We start from the raw sequence: 20,531 nt of genomic DNA, 5'->3' as shown, positions 1-20,531 counted from the left end.
TTGACCACTTTCTTATAGACACACAAAAATAGACTCAAAATGAATGAAAGACCTCAATGTGAGACAGGAATCCATCAAAATCCTTGAGAAGAACACAGGCAGCAACCTCTTTGTCCTCAGCCACAGTAACTTCTTCCTAGAAACATTGCCAAAGGGAAGGAAAGCAAGGGCAAAAATGAACTATTGGGATTTCATCCAGATTAAAAATTTTTGCACAACAAAGGATACAGTCAACAAAACCAAAAGACAAATGACAGAATGGGAGAATATATTTGCAAATGACATATCAGATAAAGGACTAGTCTTCTATAAAGAACTTACCAAACTCAACTCCCAAAGAATAAATAATCCAATCAAGAAATGGGCAGAAGACATGAACAGACATTTCCGCAAAGAAGACATCCAAATGGCCAACAGACACATGAAAAAGTGCTCCACGTCACACAGCATCAGGGAAATACATATCAAAACCACAATGAGATACCACCTTACATCGTCAGAATGGCTAAAATTGACAAGGCAGGAAATTATAGATGTTGGCGAGGATGCAGAGAAAGGGGAACCCTCCTACACTGTTGGTGGGAATGCAAGCTCGTGCAACCACTCTGGAAAACAGCATGGAGGTTCCTCAAAAAGTTGAAAGTAGAGCTACCATACAACCCAGCAATCACACTACTGGGTATTTACCCTAAAGATACAAATATAGGGATCCGAAGGGGCACATGCACCTGAATGTTTACAGCAGCAATGTCCACAATAGCCAAACTATGGAAAGAAACTAGGTGTCCAACAGATGAATGGACAAAGAAGATGTGGTATATATATACAATGGAATATTATACAGCCATCAAAAGTAATGAAATCTTACCATTTCCAACAATACAGATAGAACTAAACGGTATTATGTTGAGCGAAATGAGCAATCAGAGAAAGACAATTATCATATGATCTCTCTGATATAAGGAATTTGAGACAGGGGGTTTGTTGGGGGTTGGGAAGGTAAAATTGAAAGAAAATGGGATTGGGAGGTAGACAACCATAAGACATTCTTAATCGCACAGAATAAACTAAGGTTTGCTGGGGGGTAGTGGATAGGGATAGGGTGGTTGGGTTATGGATGTTGGGGAGGGTATGGGCTATGGTGACTGCTGTGAAATGCATAAGCCTGGTGATTCACAGACCAGTACCCCTGGGGCAAATAACACATTATATGTTAATAAAAATAATTTCAAATACATATATAAATACATATAAACATAAAATTGAATATATTTTTAAAAAATCATATAATCATCTCAATAGATGCCAAAAAAAATTTGACACAATTCAACAACTATTAATGATCAAAACTCTTATTCAAGCTACAGGTAACATATTCAAATGTGAAAAGTTAAAAGCTTTTTCTCTATGATTGTGAACATGACAAAAATGACCACAGTTAGCACTTTTATTCAACATGGTATTGAAGTCCTAACCATGAGGATTAGGTAAGACAAAGAAATAAATGGCATCCAAACCGGAAAGTAACAAGTAAAACTGTCTCTATTTGTAGATGATGTGATATTATATATAGAAAATCCTAAAGACTCCATCAAAAAAATGTTATAATCGGGGAGGAGTCAAGATGGAGGAGAAGTAGCAGGCTGAGACTGCTTCAGCTAGCCGGAGATCAGCTAGATAGCTTATCTAAAGATTGCAAACACCTGAAAATCCATCGGCAGATCGAAGAGAAGAAGAACAGCAATTCTGGAAACAGAAAAACAACCACTTTCTGGAAGGTAGGACCGGCGTTGAAGTGAATCCAAAGCGACGGGAAGATAGACCCCGGGGGGAGGGGCCGGCTCCCGGCAAGCGGCAGAGCAACGGTGCACAAAATCAGGACTTTTAAAAGTCTGTTCCGCTGAGAGACATCGCTCCAGAGGCTAAACCGGGGCGAAGCCCACGCGGGTTCAGCGTGGCCTCAGGTCCCGCAGGGTCACAGAAGGATCAGGGGTGTCTGAGTGTCGCAGACCTTGCGGGAATTGGAACGGGAAAGCCGGCTACAGAGACAGAGCTGACAGTAAGCTCACAGCTCGGTGTTACCTTGAACTGGTCGCAGGCTCGGAGAGCTCGGAGCGTGGCCGGAGGTCAGGCAGACGGGAGTAACTGGGCGCTGTTCTCTGAGGGCGCACTGAGGAGTGCGGCCCTGGGCTCTCGGTTCCTCCGGGCCGGAGACCAGGAGGCCGCCATTTGTATTCCCGTCCTCCGGAACTCTATGGAAAGCGCTCAGGGAACAAAAGCTCCTGAAAGAAACCCGAGCGGATTACTCACCCCGGCCCCGGGTAAGGGCGGTGTAATTCCGCCTGGGGCAAAGACACTTGAGAATCACTACAACAGGCCCCTCCCCCAGAAGATCAACAAGAAATCCAGCCAAGACCAAGTTAACCTACCAAGGAGTGCAGTTTCAATACCAAGGAGAGCAGCAGAATTCCAGAGGAGGAGAAAGCCAAGCACGGAACTCATGGCTTTTTCCCTGTGATTTTTTTTTAGTCTTGCAGTTAATTTAATTTTTTTCTTTTTCATTTTTTGGTTTTTTTTTTCTCGCCTTCGGGTAAATTTTTTTTTTTAACTGTTACCTTTTTCTTTTTTAACGATTTTTTACTAGTTTATATAAAATATATATTTTTTCTTTTTTACATGTTTCTTAGGTGTTTTCCTTTTTTTTTTTAATTCTTTTCTTTTCTTTTCTTTTCTTTTTTTTCTTTTTTCTTTTTTTTTTCTTTCTTCCTTTTTGAACCTCTTTTTATCCCCTTTCTCCCCCCTCACGATTTTGGATCTCTTCTAATTTGGTTAAAGCATTTTTTCCTGGGGTTGTTGCCACCCTTTTAGTATTTTACTTGCCCCTTCATATACTCTTATCTGGACAAAATGACAAGACGGAAAAATTCAACACAAAAAAAAAGAACAAGAGGCAGTACTGAAGGCTAGGGACCTAATCAATACAGACATTGGTAATATGTCAGATCTAGAGTTCAGAATGACAATTCTCAAGGTTCTAGCCGGGCTCAAAAAAGGCATGGAAGATATTAGAGAAACCCTCTCGAGAGATATAAAAGCCCTTTCTGGAGAAATAAAAGAACTAAAATCTAACCAAGTTGAAATCAAAAAAGCTATTAATGAAGTGCAATCAAAAATGGAGGCTCTCACTGCTAGGATAAATGAGGCAGAAGAAAGAATTAGTGATATAGAAGACCAAATGACAGAGAATAAAGAAGCTGAGCAAAAGAGGGACAAACAGCTACTGGACCACGAGGGGAGAATTTGAGAGATAAGTGACACCATAAGACAAAACAACATTAGAATAATTGGGATTCCAGAAGAAGAAGAAACAGAGAGGGGAGCAGAAGGTATACTGGAGAGAATTATTGGGGAGAATTTCCCCAATATGGCAAAGGGAACGAGCATCAAAATTCAGGAGGTTCAGAGAACGCCCCTCAAAACCAATAAGAATAGGCCCACACCCCGTCACCTAATAGTAAAATTTACAAGTCTCAGTGACAAAGAGAAAATCCTGAAAGCAGCCCGGGAAAAGAAGTCTGTAACATACAATGGTAAAAATATTAGATTGGCAGCTGACTTATCCACAGAGACCTGGCAGGCCAGAAAGAGCTGGCATGATATTTTCAGAGCACTAAACGAGAAAAACATACAGCCAAGAATACTATATCCAGCTAGGCTATCATTGAAAATAGAAGGAGAGATTAAAAGCTTCCAGGACAAACAAAAACTGAAAGAATTTGCAAATACCAAACCAGCTCTACAGGAAATATTGAAAGGGGTCCTCTAAGCAAAGAGAGAGCCTACAAGTGGTAGATCAGAAAGGAACAGAGACCATATACAGTAACAGTCACCTTACAGGCAATACAATGGCACTAAATTCATATCTCTCAATAGTTACCCTGAATGTTAATGGGCTAAATGCCCCTGTCAAAAGACACAGGGTATCAGAATGGATAAAAAAACAAAACCCATCTATATGTTGCCTCCAAGAAACTCATTTTAAGCCCGAAGACACCTCCAGATTTAAAGTGAGGGTGTGGAAAAGAATTTACCATGCTAATGGACATCAGAAGAAAGCAGGAGTGGCAATCCTTATATCAGCTCAATTAGATTTTAAGCCAAAGACTATAATAAGAGATGAGGAAGGACACTATATCATACTCAAAGGGTCTGTCCAACAAGAAGATTTAACAATTTTAAATATCTATGCCCCCAACGTGGGAGCAGCCAACTATATAAACCAATTAATAACAAAATCAAAGAAACACATCAACAATAATACAATAATAGTAGGGGACTTTAACACTCCCCTCACTGAAATGGACAGATCATCCAAGCAAAAGATCAGCAAGGAAATAAAGGCCTTAAACGACACACTGGACCAGATGGACATCACAGATATATTCAGAATATTTCATCCCAAAGCAACAGAATACACATTCTTCTCTAGTGCACATGGAACATTCTCCAGAATAGATCACATCCTCGGTCCTAAATCAGGACTCAACCGGTATCAAATTGGGATCATTCGTGCATATTTTCAGACCACAATGCTCTAAAGCTAGAACTCAACCACAAAAGGAAGTTTGGAAAGAACCCAAATACATGGAGACTAAACAGCATCCTTCTAAAGAATGAACGGGTCAACCGGGAAATTAAAGAAGAATTGAAAAAAATCATGGAAACAAATGATAATGAAAATACAACGGTTCAAAATCTATGGGACACAACAAAGGCAGTCCTGAGAGGAAAATATATAGTGGTACAAGCCTTTCTCAAGAAACAAGAAAGGTCTCAGGTACACAACCTAACCCTACACCTAAAGGAGCTGGAGAAAAAACAAGAAAGAAACCCTAAGCCCAGCAGGAGAAGAGAAATCATAAAGATCAGAGCAGAAATCAATGAAATAGAAACCAAAAAAACAATAGAACAAATCAACAGAACTAGGAGCTGGTTCTTTGAAAGAATTAATAAAATTGATAAACCCCTGGCCCGACTTATCAAAAAGAAAAGAGAAAGCACCCAAATAAATAAAATCATGAATGAAAGAGGAGAGATCACAACTAACACCAAAGAAATACAAACTATTATAAGAACATACTATGAGCAACTCTACGCCAATAAATTTGACAATCTGGAAGAAATGGATGCATTCCTAGAAACATATAAACTACCATAACTGAACCAGGAAGAAATAGAAAGCCTGAACAGACCCATAACCAGTAAGGAGATTGAAATAGTCATTAAAAATCTCCAAACAAACAAAAGCCCAGGGCCAGACGGCTTCCCGGGGGAATTCTACCAAACATTTAAAGAAGAACTAATTCCTATTCTCCTGAAACTGTTCCAAAAAATAGAAATGGAAGGAAAACTTCCAAACTCATTTTATGAGGCCAGCATCACCTTGATCCTAAAACCAGACAAGGATCCCACCAAAAAAGAGAGCTATAGACCGATATCCTTGATGAACACAGATGCGAAAATACTCAACAAAATACTAGCCAATAGGATTCAACAGTACATTAAAAGGATTATTCACCACGACCAAGTGGGATTTATTCCAGGGCTGCAAGGTTGGTTCAACATCCGCAAATCAGTCAATGTGATACAACACATCAATAAAAGAAAGAACAAGAACTATATGATACTCTCAATAGATGCTGAAAAAGCATTTGACAAAGTACAGCATCCCTTCCTGATCAAAACTCTTCAAAGTGTAGGGATAGAGGGCACATACCTCAATATCATCAAAGCCATCTATGAAAAACCCACCGCAAATATCATTCTCAATGGAGAAAAACTGAAAGCTTTTCCGCTAAGGTCAGGAACACGGCAGGGATGTCCATTATCACCACTGCTATTCAACACAGTACTAGAGGTCCTAGCCTCAGCAATCAGACAACAAAAGGAAATTAAAGGCATCCAAATCAGCAAAGAAGAAGTCAAATTATCACTCTTTGCAGATGATATGATACTATATGTGGAAAACCCAAAAGACTCCACTCCAAAACTGCTAGAACTTATACAGGAATTCAGTAAAGTGTCAGGATATAAAATCAATGCACAGAAATCAGTTGCATTTCTCTACACCAACAGCAAGACAGAAGAAAGAGAAATTAAGGAGTCAATCCCATTTACAATTGCACCCAAAACCATAAGATACCTAGGAATAAACCTAACCAAAGAGACACAGAATCTATACTCAGAAAACTATAAAGTACTCATGAAAGAAATTGAGGAAGACACAAAGAAATGGAAAAATGTTCCATGCTCCTGGATTGGAAGAATAAATATTGTGAAAATGTCTATGCTACCTAAAGCAATCTTTTTTTAAAGGAATTGCACATTTAATGCAATTCCTATCAAAGTACCATCCATCTTTTTCAAAGAAATGGAACAAATAATGCTAAAATTTATATGGAACCAGAAAAGACCTCGAATAGCCAAAGGGATATTGAAAAAGAAAGCCAACGTTGGTGGCATCACAATTCCGGACTTCAAGCTCTATTACAAAGCTGTCGTCATCAAGACAGCATGGTACTGGCACAAAAACAGACACATAGATCAATGGAACAGAATAGAGAGCCCAGAAATAGACCCTCAACTCTATGGTCAACTAATCTTCGACAAAGCAGGAAAGAATGTCCAATGGAAAAAAGACAGCCTCTTCAATAAATGGTGCTGGGAAAATTGGACAGCCACATGCAGAAAAATGAAATTGGACCATTTCCTTACACCACACACGAAAATAGACTCAAAATGGATGAAGGACCTCAATGTGCGAAAGGAATCCATCAAAATCCTTGAGGAGAACACAGGCAGCAACCTCTTTGACCTCAACCGCAGCAACATCTTCCTAGGAACAACGCAAAAGGCAAGGGAAGCAAGGGCAAAAATGGACTATTGGGATTTCATCAAGATCAAAACCTTTTGCACAGCAAAGGAAACAGTTAACAAAATCAAAAGACAACTGACAGAATGGGAGAAGATATTTGCAAACGACATATCAGATAAAGGACTAGTGTCCAGAATCTATAAAGAACTTAGCAAACTCAACACCCAAAGAACAAAAAATCCAATCAAGAAATGGGCAGAGGACATGAACAGACATTTCTGCAAAGAAGACATCCAGATGGCCAACAGACACATGAAAAAGTGCTCCATATCACTTGGCATCAGGGAAATACAAATCAAAACCACAATGAGATATCACCTCACACCAGTCAGAATGGCTAAAATCAACAAGTCAGGAAATGACAGATGCTGGGGAGGATGCGGAGAAAGGGGAACCCTCCTCCGCTGTTGGTGGGAATGCAAGCTGGTGCAACCACTCTGGAAAACAGCATGGAGGTTCCTCAAAATGTTGAAAATAGAACTGCCCTATGACCCAGCAATTGCACTATTGGGTATTTACCCTAAGGATACAAACGTAGTGATCCAAAGGGGCACATGCACCCGAATGTTTATAGCAGCAATGTCCACAATAGTAAACTATGGAAAGAACCTAGCTGTCCATCAACAGATGAATGGATCAAGAAGATGTGGTATATATACACAATGGAATACTATGCAGCCATCAAAAGAAATGAAATCTTGCCATTTGCGACAACATGGATGGAACTAGAGCGTATCATGCTTAGCGAAATAAGTCAAGCAGAGAAAGACAACTATCATATGATCTCCCTGATATGAGGAAGTGGTGATGCAACATGGGGGCTTAAGTGGGTAGGAGAAGAATAAATGAAACAAGATGGGATTGGGAGGGAGACAAACCATAAGTGACTTTTCATCTCACAAAACAAACTGAGGGTTGCTGGGGGGAGGGGGTTTGGGAGAAGGGGGTGGGATTATGGACATTGGGGAGGGTATGTGCTTTGGTGAGTGCTGTGAAGTGTGTAAACCTGGTGATTCACAGACCTGTACCCCTGGGGATAGAGTATTATGCCTCCATCAGAAAGGATGAATACCCAACTTTTGTAGCAACATGGACGGGACTGGAAGAGATTATGCTGAGTGAAATAAGTCAAGCAGAGACAGTCAATTATCATATGGTTTCACTTATTTGTGGAGCATAACAAATAGCATGGAGGACATGGGGACTTAGAGTGGAGAAGGGAGTTGGGGGAAATTGGAAGGGGAGGTGAACCATGAGAGACTATGGACTCTGAAAAACAATCTGAGGGTTTTGAAGGGACGGGGGGTGGGAGGTTGGGGTACCAGGTGGTGGGTATTATAGAGGGCACGGATTGCATGGAGCATGGGGTGTGGTGCAAAAATAATGAATACTGTTATGCTGGAAATAAAAAAAAATGTTATAATAAAAATATTCAATAAAGTTGTAGGATACAAAATTAATAATGAACTATCAGAAAGATGTTAAAAAAAATTCCATTTACAATTATATCAAAAAGAATAAAATTTATATCTAGGAATACATTTAAACAAGGGAATGAAACACTTGTACACTTGGAAACTGTAAGACATTGGTGAAATAAATTCAAGACACAAACAAATGGAGTACTACATGCTCATGGATTAGAAGAGTTAATATTGTTAAAATATCCATATTATCCAAAGGAATATATAGATTCAATGCAATTTCTATCAAAATTCCAATTGCTTTATTCACAGAACTAAAATGGACAATTTTAAAATTTGTCTAAAATTGTAAAAGATCATGAGTAACCAAAGTATACTTGAGAAAGAATAAAGCTAAAAACACTATGTCCTCTGATTGCAAACTATACTACAAAACTACAGTAATCAAAACAGTACATTATTGGCATAAAAACAGACATATACATCAAAGGAACAATTGAGAGCTCAGAAATAAGTCCACACATATATGGCCAATTAATCTGTGTGAAAGGAGTTAAGAATATACAACAGGTAAAGTACAATCTCTTAAATAAATGGTGTTGGAAGAAATAGACTGCCACATGCAAAAGAATGAAACTATACTATCTTATACCATACAAAAAATTAATTAAAAATGGATTAAAGACTTGAATGCAACCCTGAAACCAAAAGACTCCTAGAAGAAAGCATATATTGTAGCACCATGACTTTGAGTATGATATTTTAGATCTGATTCAAAAAATCAAAGAAAAGGAAAGAAAAAATAAACTATTGTCACCCCATCAACCTAAGAAAAGCTCTGTACAGCAAAGAAAATCATCAACAAAATGAAAAGCTATCTACCAAATGGGAGAAAATATTTGTAAATAACGTATTTGAGAAGGGGTTAATGTACAATATATGTAAAGAACTCATACAACTCAATAGCAAAAAACAGCCTGACTAAAAAATGGGTAGATGAACTGAATAGACATTTTCTTTTCTCCCTAAGAAGACATACAGATGGGCAACAGGTATATAAAAAGATGCTCAACACCACTAGTCATTAAGGAAATGCATATCTAACTCAGAATGAGATATGATTTCAAACCTAATTGAATGTCTATAATCAAAAAGACTAGAAAATAATAATTGTTAACAAAAATGTGGAGAAAAAAGAATACTTATGCACTGTTGCTGGGAATGTAAATTGGTACAGTCACTATGGAAATCAGTCTGGAGGTTCCTGAGAAAATTAAAGATAGAACTGCCACCTGATCTAGCAATTCTGCCCCCTATTTATCCGAAGAAAATGAAAACACTAACTTCAGTACATGCATGCACCCCCATGTTCACTGCAGAATTATTTACAAGAACCAGAACATAGGACAACCTAAGTGTTCACTGATGGATAAATGGATAAAGGAAATATAAATATGGTATATAGACACAATAGAACACTATTCACCATTAAAAAAAAAAAAAAGGCTGAAATCTCACCATTTGCCACAACATGGATGGTCCTTGAGGGCATTATGCGAAGTGCAGTAATTCAGACAAAGAAAGACAAACAGCATATTTTCTCACTTATATGTGGAATCAGGAAAACAAACAAACAACAACACAACAACAAAGAAAGAGAGAAAAAAAAAGAAGAAGAAGAAGAAGAAGGAAAGAAAAGAAAAGAGCAGAGCTCATAGACCCAGAGATCATTTTGGTGTTTGGGAGAGAGGATGGGCAAAATGGGTTAAAGGGGCCAAAAGGCAAAACTCCCAATAATAAAATAAATAAGTCATGGGGGTATACTGTAACCATGGTGATTATAGTTAATAATATTGTATTGTATATTTGAAAGTTGTGAAGAGAGTAAATCTTAAAAGTCTTCATCACAAGAAAAATGAACTCGTAATTATGTATGGAATGAATTAGTTAACTAGACCTACTATGGTGATCATTTCACAATATATACAAATACTGAATAATTACACTGTATGGCTAAACTAATATAATGTTATATGTCAATTATATCTAAAAAAAAAAAAAAAAGAAGAAGAAGAGATAATCCAGGCAATTAAAATTTCCAGTTCCACATGTAAGAAGTTTCAAATTTTCCACTATATCTTAAATATAAGTAAAAGTTAGGGGTGCCTGGGTGGCCTAAGTCTCTGCCCTGGGTTCAGGTCATGCTCTCAGGGTCCTGGGATGGAGCCCCACATCAGGTTCTCTGCTCAGCAGGGAGCCTGCTTCCACCTCTCTCTCTGCCTACTTGTGATCTCTGTCTTCAAATAAATAAAATCTTAAAAAGAAATAAGGAAAAGTTGAACAAACTAAAAAAAATTCAACAACTTTCAGATTTATGAGAAAGAGGTCCCAAATATTAAAGAGTCAGACAAATAATGGAAGTCACAGCTTACCAGAGGAGCAGAGACTCAGGAGCAGAAACACCCACGGAAATTATTGCAGGAGTAGGGAAACCTGAAATGTATTTGATGAATTGCTAGAGGCTCAGTGTGAACAAGTCTTGAGAGTTAGAAACCCCAAGGAAACCTAACATGGGTGTGAGGGCCCACAATATAAGTATAAAGAAAATACCTTCCTGCTTCAGGCACGATAAGGAGAAAAGGAGCTATTTTGAAATACCCCAGAACACTCTGTTCTTTTTTACAAGATCTGCCTTCAGGAGAAACTAATTAACCAATACCTAACCTATTGGGAAATTATAAGAACTTAACTGACCTGAGGAAGGAAAATACTCAACTCAAACCCAGTCTAGTCAACCTGTCCCACCTGAGCAGGGAGGAAAAAAAAAAATGAAAATGAAAATTCTAGTGAAGTCCACAGTCCAGAGGCATAGGCTCACTAAAAGACTGAAAGGTAATTATAGGACAATTAAATGCTTTCCCTCACCCCAAGTTTCACCACCATATAGTTAAAAACCCATTTATAACAGTTCCTTTCACTCAGTACCTCAAATTGCAAGGCATAACAAAAAGCAAAAAACCCAATTTGGGAGGAGAGCAAATCTTAGAAACATATGCGACAGGGATGTTGGAATCATAACAGCAGGAATTTAGAACAACTATGAAGAATATGCTAAGCATTCCTGTGGATAAAATAGAGGACATGTAAGAACAGTAGGGTCATGTAAGTGAAGAGATGGAAAGCCTAAGCAAGAATCAAAAATAAATGCTAGAAATTAAAAAAAAAAAAAGAATGCCCTCAAATAGCTTATTAGTAGACTGGACAAAGCTGAGGAAAGAATCTCCCAGTTAGAGAATTTATCAATAGAATTCTTGAAAAGTAAAAAGCACAAAGAAGGAGAAGGAGAAAAACAACAAAAAATAGAATATCCAGGGACTGTGTGACAGCACAAAGTGTGTCTTATACCCACGGTAGGAAGATCAGAAGAAGAAGAAAGAAAGAATGGAACAGAGAGATATTTAAAACAATAATGACTGAGGATTTCCCAAATTAATGCCAAGTACCAAAGCATGGATCCAGAAAGCTCGTAGCACAAAGTAAGTCAAATGTTAAAACAAAAGCAAGACAAAAACAAAACTATACCTATGCATATCATTTTCAAACTACAGAAAAATCAGATATAAAGTCTTGAAAGAAGCCAGAGGAATAAAACATCCTACCTACAGAGGAACAAAGATAAGAATTACATACAATATATCCTCAGAAACTATGAAAACAAAAAGAAAGTGGAGTGGAACATTTAACCTATTGAGAGGAAAAAGCAAAAACAACAACAAATTGGAAGTGTGTACCTTACAAAATTATATGTTAGAAGTGAAGGAAAATAAATACCTTCTCACAAATAAAAACAGGGAATTTGTTGCAAGAAAGATTTAAGTAAGTTTTTTAGGACAATGTTGAATAAATGTATTTCTGGAAACAGGGGCACCTGGGTGGCTCAGTGGGTTAAGCATCTGCATTCAGCTCAGGTCATGATCCCAGGGTCCTGATCCCATGCTCAATGGGGAGACTATTTGAGGATTCAGATTTATGATTCCTACTTTCAGAAAGCTAGGAATAGGAATAGATGGAAACCTCCTCAACTTGATAAAAGAATATCTATAAAAATTTACAGATAATATCATGCTTAATGATGAGAAACTGAAAGCTTTTCAATAAGATCAAGTAAAAGGCAAAGGTGACTCCTCTCACCACTCCTTTCAACATCATACTGAAAGATCTACAGATTAAAAAGGAAAACATAATTGTGTGTGCTTGCGGATGATGTAATGCTCTATATGGCAAAAAATTTAAATAACCCCCCCAAAAAAGAAAAAGTCCAGTGCCAATAAGCCACTATAAGAAAGTTGCAGAATACAAGATTAATACATAAAAATGAATTGTTTTCATATGTATCAGCCATGAACAAGTGGACTTTGAAATTAAAAACATAATACCATTTACATTAACATCACCAATAATTTAATAAAATAGGTATAATGTTTATCAAAGAAAAATATAAAACTCTGATAAATGAAATTAAAGAACTAAATAAATGAAGAGATATGCCGTGTTTATGGATAGAAAGACTCAATATTATTAATATGTCAGTTCTTCTCAACTTGACTATAGGTTCAAAGCAATTCTAATCAAATTCTCAGCAAGTCATTTTTTGGATAATAACTACCTGATTCTAAAGTTTATATGGAAAGGGGAAAGACCTAGAATAGTGAATAGAAAATTAATGGAGAAGAAGAGACAGAATTTTGACACTATATGACTTCAGGACTTACTGTAAAGCTACAGTAATCAAGATGGTGTGGTATTGGCAAAATTAAAACAAAACAAAACAAAACACAAATACCAGTGGAAAACTAGAAATAGAATATCATACATACAGTCAACTTATCTTTGATAAAGGAACAAAGATAATATAACGGAGCAAAGATAGTCTAACAAATAATGCCGAAGTGCACATCCATGTGCAAAAAAAATAAAAAGAAATCTAGATACAGACCTTATTCCCTTCAAAAAAATTAACTCAAAGTGCATTATAAAGTGAAATACAAAATCATAAAGTTCCTAGAAGTTACCATAGGAGAAAAATTAGATTATCTTTGACATGGTGATAACTTTTCAGATACATCAGAGGCATGATTCATGAAAGCAATCATCATAAACTAGACTTCATTACAATTAAAAACTATTCTGTGAAAGAAATTGTCAAGAGAAGGAGAGTATAAACCATAGACTGGAAGGAAGCATTTGGAAAAGTTAAATATTATAAATGACTGCTGTGTAAAATAAACAAAGAATTCTTAAAATTCAGCAGTAAAAAACCAAATAACCTAATTAAAAAATGGACCTTAAAACTCATCTCACTAAAAGAAGTACATCAATGGCAAATAAGCACTTGAAAATATATCCTATACCATATGTCATTAGGGACATACAAATTTAAACAATGAGGTATCCCTATTAGAATGGCCAAAATCCAGAAGATTGACAACACCAAATGTTGACAAGGGTGTGGAGCAACAGGAATTCTCCTACATTGCTAGCAGTAATGCAAAATGGTACGGCCCACTTTAGAAAACAGTTTATTGGTTTCTTGCAATACTAAACTACTCTTACCATAAAAATCCAGCAATTGTGTTCCTTGATATTTATCCAACTTATGTTCACACAACAACCTGCACATGGATGTTTATAGTTGCTTTATTCAACATTGCCAAAACTTAGGAGCAACTAAGATGTCCTTCAGTGAATGGTTAATATACAGTGGTGTATTCAGACAATGGACTAGTACCCACTAATAAAAATATATAAGCTCTCAAGTCATTAAAAGACAAAGAGGAATCTTAAATGTATATTACTAAGTGAAAAAGTCATTCTCCTTCTTTTGGAATGTGACTGCATAACTCCTATAATCATTGCTCTACTCCTTGAATAGGGGGTGACCTTTCTCTTCCCTTTGTTTGGTTTTACAGTAGCAAATATGATACAAGTAGAGATTTTGGAAAAAAAAAATCTTGTACACTAGAACATGTCCTTTTTGGTTGGTCTTAGTATCCATGCCACCACTGCCATGTAAGACACTTATACTAGCTCACTGAAGGATGACAGAGCACATTAACAGGGGGCCCATTCATCTCAGCTTTTTCAGATAAGTCATGATAAAAAAGCCAGTCCCAGTGTACATACCAGTTGATTCTAGATTCATGAGTGAGTCCAGTTAAAGATCAGCCAAACTCATTCCAAACCAGCCCAAATTACGAACTTGATGACTTGTGAGAAACATGAATGGCTAGTATTTTAAAACACTAGATTTTGGATGACTATTGCATAGTGAAAGCTAACTGACTGTAAGGTAACATACATACAATTCGCTCTGTGCTTGGAGGTATTGAATTAATTGTATGTATTAACTTGCTTAATTTTCACACAACCCTGTAAGGTATTTAATAGTACCTTAATTGCATATTTGAGGAAATCAAAGCACCAAGAGATGGAGTTTATATATTTTAGGTCAAACAGTTAACAAATGGTAAAGCAGGACTTGAACTGATGCTGTATTCCATCTGAAGCCATGTTCTCAACTGCCATATCCTACTGCCTTTTGACAGAAGGAGATAAGATGCAAAACTGTGAGGAGTCCAAGACTGCCTAAGAGAAATTTTTGTTTTAATAACTTTTAATGTATATTCTTGTCATTCACAGGAAAATAAAAAATATAATCTTTTAAATCTAATCTTAACTAATGAAGAATTTGGTACTCATTCTATAGTGCTACAAGTAACAGAACCTAAGCATATGGTAATGGATTAGTACAACTTGTCATATGTTGGGTGGGAAAGATTAGATATTAAAAATTAATAGTACTTGCAAAAGTGTCAAAATATGTGGCACAAATTCAATGCCAGATCATATGCTACAAAGGGCGAAAGCACTGAAAAAATATTTTAAACATTTAAAATGTAGGTGTTCGTTAGCTATTTAAAGATGCTTAAAAGAGAGCAATACTGAGACTAGATTTACCATCCAAAAGGCAGAGTTGAAAAAGAATGCCATTCTCCCTAGGAAAACAATCCAGATTTGCAGTAGACAATTTTTCTGATTGAAAGTCAAATAATGAAGGGACTCAGAAGACAAGAAACAATCAAGTTGGTACTCCAAACCAAAGGCATTATTAATGGTGTCTCTCAAAAACAAACTTAAATGTGATGAGACTATTTCCCCAAGCCTATTTTAAATACATTTCATTCTCTGCAGCAAAGACCAGACTAAGTTGTTTCCTTTTCCACCCAAGACTAATGTTTTAGCTATTCTCAGAGTATCTTAAAATAAGGATACTCACAGACTCTTAAATGTGGAGAATTCTAACTATTCCATAAAACTAATTTAATTCCTCTTTCTAATACAGTATTGGACACCCAGACCAATAATTTGAAATATTCCATCCTCTCATAGCACTATGTGTGGTCATGAGATATCATTGACCAACAAAATGTAAGAAGAAACGGTTTGTGCAATTTCCAAAAAGTGTATTTAAGTGGTAGGATGTATAGCACTTCAACTTCTTGTTGTCTAAGGACAGTGAAGTGGAGTGGTAGTATCTTCTTAGACTATGAATTGAATTACGGACTGGAGGCCATAGCAGGATAAGGCAACAAGTTAGGATGAACCTATGTTCTGGAGATCATGATGCACTCTACAATTGCACTGAATCACCTATCATGCTTCTACTTTTGAACAACTGCATTTTGTCACTCACAGACAAATTTAAGCCTTGTTAATCACAAATATTCATGCTTTCTGAAATCATCACATGTATACACACACAAATACACCCATTTACACCACACACAAACACCTCTCCATTAAGTTAAATAAGGGTCCTCGATTTGACACAATTTAATAAATACCTACTTTTCAATTGTTTATGTCTTTATCGGAGGCAGAGAAAATCTATAGATACATATATAACAATTGTAAGTCATGAGGTGACAGAATAACTAAACATAAAACTACTAAAATCTATTAGATATTTATTAAGTCAAAAATACTTTTTGGGCACCTCTTATTATATAACAGGAGTAATAGGTACTATAAATGTGGATGGCAGTGAAGAAAGCACTGAAAAGTCTTTGCCCTCATGAAACTTTCATTCTAGTGAGAGAAGCAGAGATAAACATGATCAATGTTCCATTTCAAGGACTTCCAATCCACATTTTAATATCTCTGGAAGTAAAATACATCTTTCACCAATCACATGGTATTGTTTTACTGGCAGCATTTCTTCTTAATTTAATTTTTTTTTGAGGTTCATAATTCATTGTTTAGGCACCACACCCAGTGCTCCATACAATCCATGCCCTCCTTAATACCCACCACTGGGCTTACCCAACACCCACCCTCTTCCCCTCCAAAATCCTCAGTTTGTTTCTCAGAGTCCACAGTCTCTCATGGTTTGTTTCCCCCCTCAAATTTCCCCCAACTCACTTCTCCTCTCCATCTCCCAATGTTCTCCGTGTTATTTCTTATGCTTCCCAAGTAAGTGAAACCATATGATAATTGACTCTCTCTCCTTGACTTATTTCACTCAACATAATCTCTTCCAGTCCTGTCCATGTTGATACAAAAGTTGGGTACTCATCCTTTCTGATGGAGGCATAATACTCCATAGTATATATAGACCATATCTTTTTTATCCATCCATCCACTGAAGGGCATCTTGGTTCTTTCCACAGTTTGGTGACTGTGGCCATTGTTGCTATGAACATTGGGGTACAGGTGGCCCTTCTTTTCACTACATCTGTATCTTTGGGGTAAATAGTAGTGCAATTGCAGGTCATAGGGTAGCTATATTTTTAACATCTTAAGGAATCTCCACACTGTTTTCCGAAGTGGCTGTGCCAACTTGCATTCCCACCAGCAGTGTAAGAGGGTTCCCTTTTCTTCACAACTTCTCCAACACTTATTTATTGTCTTGTTGATTTTGGCCATTCTAACTGGTATAAGGTGGTATCTCAATTTGGTTTTGACTCGAATCTCCCTGATGGCTAATGATGAACATTTTTTCATGTGTCTGTTAGCCATGTATGTCTTCTTTGGAGAAGTGTCTGTTCATGTCTTCTGCCTTTTTTTTTTTTTTTTTTTTTTTTACGTGATTATCTGCTTTTTGTGTGTTGAGTTTGAGGAGTTTTTTTATAGATCTTGGATATTAGCCCTTTGTAGTGTCATTTGCAAATTGAAGCTTTTCAAAAAATAGAACAGAAGGAAAACTTCCAGACTCTTTCTATAAAGCCAACATTACCCTGATCCTCAAACCAGGCAAAGACCCCACCAAAAAGAAGAATTTCAGACCAATATCCCTGATGAATATGGATCCCAAGAGTCTCAACAAGATACTAACTATTATGATCCCATAAGTACACTAACAAGATTATCCACAATGACCAGGTGGGAATTATCCCTGGGATGCAAGGGTGGTTCAACATTTGCAAATCAATCAATGTGATAGAATACTGGTTACCAAGTGGTCAATAAGAGAAGAGAGAAGAACTACATGGTCCTCTCAATTGATGAAGAAAAATCATTTGACAATATATAGCATCCATTCCTGATTAAAACTCTTCAAAGTATAGGGATAAAGGGAACTTTCCTCAACTTCATAAAATCTATCTATGAAAAACCCACAGTGAATATCATCCTTAATGGGGAAAAACTGACAGCAATTTTTTCATAGTATAACATAAAATAATGTTGCAGCTTATAATGGAGAATGCTTCTGAGTTAATAGGATAAGGTCATTAAAATAAAAAAAAAAAAAGAAATAAGACAGACAAAAAAAAATATATGTATATATATATAAGTATAGAAAAAACTCATAAAAAAGGAGTAAAAATTTGAACAGGGGATTGTTCAAATTTTTACTCCTTTTTAAATTTTGAATAATCAGGGGATTGTTCCACCTGATATAACAGTACTAAGTGTTAAGGAGAAAATATAAAGCAGACAGTGGGGGTAAGGGTATTGTGATTTTATATAAAGTGGGTAAAGTAGGTCTCTATGATAACATGTTTTTGTATATCTTTAATGAAGTGAGAGAGTAGATCATGAATGTGTCTGCAGAAATGATACAAATAATCTAAGCTGGAACCATGTCTGGCTTTTCCAGAAAACAAAAACAAAAACAAAATAAAAAACAAACAAACAAACAAAAACATAGTGACCTGTGTGGCTCAAGCAGAAGAAAAAAGGGAAGCTCCTTGGGAACAAAGTTAAGGGTTCCAGAGTTAATAGATGGTCAGTTCGCGTGAAGAGCATTATAAGTTAGAGTAAGAACTTTGTCTTTGTTTTCTCTATTTTCCCAGCTAATTATTTCATATTCATTATAATTTCTGTAATCAGATTAACTAATTCTTTGAAGAATGTCACTGGGGAAGTTATCTGGGAATTTTAAAAGTTTCTGTTCACTGGTCGTTGTTAAATATAGATAATATTTCCCTCTATGCCATTCCCATTGGCACAATACAAAGATTGAGTCTTGATATAATTCTGTTGTCACATTGTGCATTTGGGGGATTCCAGAAAGCCCTGAGGCCTAAGAATGTTGTTGATGATAAGCCTGGAATTGCCTGAGAATATATTCAATGGACTCTATTATCAGGATGATGAGAAAGGCACATATGGATATAAGGACATGTAAGTAAAACAATGGAGTTATCCAAAGATGTAATTTCATAATTTTGCCTCTGGTTTAACCTTAACATTCAACTTCCTACTAGAATATTTGACTATTATGTACATGTGATTCATACACTGTTTTCATATATTGCCTTTCAACTGCCCTTCTAGGAAAATAAAGGAAATTCAAGAGATTGTGAGTTCAGCATTAGAAAGTCACCAGGCTGAGTATATGAATAGGCAAAAGATTTGCATTAAGAAATCCTAATTATGTCATCTGATTACCAGGGCTGTGATTAAGGCATATCTAACTTCACTGTTATTATTTTATACTAGTAAAGAATTAATTTAAAAACAATTTTCTGACACTTCGGTTTTTATATCAATATGTCTTTCAAATATGACAGTTCTATAACACTCAGTAAAGTAATAATAATTAAGTGAAAAAATGAGGAGAAAGCCCTTCATATGAGATTCAAACTCTAGTCCACTTTTTGTTTTCTTTCTTTCTTCTTTTACTTTTTTCTTTCTTTTTTTTCCTTTGCATGTGATAGATAAGTTTCAATCTTCATGCAAAGAAAACTCTGCCATTCTTTAAATTGTGTTGTATAGTTCAGTTTATGTAGTTTAAATGCGATAATCACTTATACAGCATAAATCCAATTCATAAGCATTAGACATTTATGCTAATGAAACCATCAAAATGTGAATTTAGTCCTGAGATATGTGTCTTCTTCTTTATCATATGTAATCAAGTTATCAAATCTTTTTTCCCTCTCTGCTTGCCCATTCATTCATGCATTTGACACAATCAGGCAACTGGTGTCATGCTAAAGTACTTATGATAGAAAAAAGAATGTCTGCATACTAACTTAGACAAAGAAAAGAAATCTGTCTAAAATGTTTTTGAGCCTCTGGTATGGAATATTCCTCTCTTACAGATAGTTTCATTGTTAAGGTGCTTGTTTTTTAAAAGAAAGTGTAGCTTCTTACTCATTCAAGCATCAATTCTCTTTTGAAGTGAAGTGTTGGTCAGGGGTGGCCCAAATAAAAGCCAACTATAGCCGATCAGTTTTTCTTTGTCCCCTCTCCTTTTGCAGTACCATCCCCTTGCCACCTTCATACTTCTGTTCTCTACTTTCTTGCTCATGATCCAACAGTCATTAATATCCCATTTGAAAGGAATTAAAAGAACCATAATTTTATGTGATTAAATATGCCCAATTACACTTTGAATCCACTAGTGGATAATTTCTTATAAGTGCTTTAAGAAATCAATAATCCAAGTTCATAATTATTACTGATTCTATCAGTGAGCTGCTTTTTAAAATGTGATGAAGGGATGCCTTTCTACAACTGGGCAGGAGACAAATCTCTGAATTATAACAATAAAAGAAATAAAGCAACTAGAAATTGTAATAATAGTAATTGACAATGCAGAGTTTCTCCCTTATATTGAAATTAAAGTATACTTTAATATTTTTAAAAGAGCAAATATATACTTG

Source organism: Mustela erminea, chromosome 1 (assembly GCF_009829155.1).
Source record: "Mustela erminea isolate mMusErm1 chromosome 1, mMusErm1.Pri, whole genome shotgun sequence".
In the NCBI taxonomy this organism is placed as follows: Eukaryota; Metazoa; Chordata; class Mammalia; order Carnivora; family Mustelidae; genus Mustela; species Mustela erminea.
Note: the sequence above shows the minus strand (reverse complement) of the source record.